The sequence below is a fragment of the Hylobates moloch genome, unplaced genomic scaffold (genome assembly GCF_009828535.3).
Source record: "Hylobates moloch isolate HMO894 unplaced genomic scaffold, HMol_V3 SCAFFOLD_4, whole genome shotgun sequence".
Lineage (NCBI taxonomy): Eukaryota > Metazoa > Chordata > Mammalia > Primates > Hylobatidae > Hylobates > Hylobates moloch.
This window is the reverse complement of record NW_026652279.1, coordinates 150504212-150506927: the sequence shown is the minus strand read 5'-3', so window position 1 is coordinate 150506927 and position 2716 is coordinate 150504212.

Genomic DNA, 2716 nt, shown 5'->3' with positions numbered 1-2716 from the left:
ATTACCAAGACCTATATCATAAAGGCTTTCTCTATATTTTCTTCTAAGAGTTTTATACTTTCAGGTTTTAAGTCTTTAATCTAAATTGGGTTGAATTTTGTCTATGAGTTAAGACAAAAGTCTAGTTTCATTCTTTTGCATGTGGATATCCAGTTTTGTCAGCACCATTTAATGAAGAGTTCATACTTTCCCCATTATGTATTCTAGGTACTTTTGTCTAAGAACAATTAACCACATATTCATGAATTTATTTCTGGACTCTATTGTTTTCCATTGGTTTATCCATCTGTTTTTGTGCTAGTACCAGATTGTTTTAATTACTGTAGTTTTAAAGTATGTTTTGAAGTTGTTACTGACAGCGAGTCACAGTGATCCAGAGGAACTTGATTCTTGCCTTCTCAGAAAAGAATTCAGCTAAGGAGGCCAAGGTAGGTTGAAGGCAAAGATAAAGGTTTATCATGAAAAAAGGAAAAGTACAGTTGGAAGAGGGCCAAGCAGATCACTTAACGGGTCAAGTACATCACCCAGGCTTTGCCTTGGGATTTTTATATGTTGGCTTAATTTCGGAGTCTGTGTTTCTTCTTTTATGATCCCTCCATTGGACCAGGCTGTCCACATGTGCAGTGGCTTGCCAGCACTTGGGAGGGGCTGCGTTTGCAGTGTGTTTACTGAGTTGTGGAAATTTTCTCTTATCAGTTGAGTGTCTCTGGAGGAAGGTCATGCATCAGTCAAACTGCATCATTTTTTTTTCTTTTAGAGTGCCTGCTTAGATGCACTTGCCCAACTTTTAAGATTTCACCAGGGAGCTGTGGCCCCCATGCCTCAAATGTTTCCTGTAGGCCAGGCAGCTGTTCTTCTTTGATTCTAGCTATAACCACTTAGAAGGCTGCTTGTCAATTGCTGTACTATCACCTGACGGTCACCTGACATTTCTGGGGCCTCACCCTTCCTTGCTCATGTCTGCCTAACTACCTCCTTTAACAAAATCAGAAAGTGTAAAATGATCAGCTTTGTTTTTTCCTCTCATGACTCTTTTAGATATTTGGAGTCCTCTGTGGTTTCATGTGTTAGATTAGGTTTTCTATTTCCATAAAAATTCCATTGGGATTTTGATAGGAATTGCATTGAATCTATAGATTGCTTTTGATAGTGTGGACATTTTAATAATATTAAGTCTTCCAATTCATGATTATGAGAACCTTTTCATTTATTTATCTTTTCTATAATTTATTTAATCAGTGTTTTGTAATTTTTATTAAAAGTATTTTGCCTCTTTGGTTAAGTTTATTCCTAAGCATTTTATCCTTTTCAATGCTGTTGTAAATGAAATTATTTTCCTTTTCAGATAGTTTGTTTCTAGTTTATGGAAATGCAATTGATTTTTGTATGTTTTTTTAATCCTGAAACTTTACTAAATTTATTAGTTCTAACAGTTTATTTTAGTAGAATCTTTAAGGTTTTCTATATATATATGATTATGCTATCTGCAAAAATGAACACATTTTACCTCTTCCTTTCTGATTTGGATGTCTTTTGTTTCTGTTCTTGCATAATTGCTCTGTCTAGGACTTCCAGTATCAGAATGAGCAGAAATGGTGAGAGCAGGAATCCTTGCCTTATTCCTGATCTTAGAAAGCTTTTATTTTTGTTTAACCTTTGAGAAAATGTTAGCTAAGGGCTTTTCATATATGGCCTTTTGCATTGGCATAATATGATTCTTTAATGTGCTGCTAAATTTGGTTTGTTAGCATTTTGTTGAAGACTTTTACGTCTATGTTCATCAGGGATATTGGCCTATACTTTTCTTGTGGTAACTTTTTCCGATTTTAGTATGAGAGTAATACTTGCCTCATAACACAAATTTGCATATGTTCCTTCCTCTTCAAGTTTTAGAAAATTTTGAGAAGAATTAGCATTAATTCTTTTTTAAATGTTAAGTAGAATTTATGAGCAAAGCCATCTGGTCCTCGGCTTTTCTTTGTCGGTGGTTTTTGACTACTGATTCGCGCTTATTAGTTATAGGTCTGTTCAGACTATTTCTTCATGACCCAGTCTTTATAGGTTGTATGTTTCTAGGAATTTATTCATTTTTTCTAGGTTATCCAATTACTTGGTGTATAATTAGTTTTTCATGTAATCCTATATCACTTTAAGAAATACTTATTATTTTCCCCAATTATCAGAAAGACAAAATTAGTATCTGCTAATTTAGATAAGCCAATAGTTTTATATCTATTTAGCTTAAGAAATAAGGTTTAAATTCAGGCTCCTTTGGTAACAAAGACTGTTACCGAAACATCAGGGATTTTTCTAGGTCCTGCTGCTTGCCTCACAGAAAGTCAATCACTGAGACAATAAGTGTTGGCATGGAAGAAGGCTTTAATCAAATGCTACAGCTGAGGAGATGGGAGATCAGTCTCAAATCCAACTTCCTGACTGACTAAAATTAAGGATTTATATAGCAGGGAAGAAATGTAACTACAAGCAGGAAAACAGGAACTAGGGAGGGGTGAGAAAGAGGAGTCTGTCAACAGGAAGCAGGTGGTTGCTTAAGTAATCATAATGGGTAAGGAGTCTGAAGTCTTATTGTCCAGATGCAATGACTTGGTAAGTTTCAGTTCCTTGATACTATCTGGGGGGCCTGACCATTGGTTTCCTGACAAAGGAACTCAGATAAAACAAGTCTAACTTTCTCAGATTATAAGATTAGAAGGGT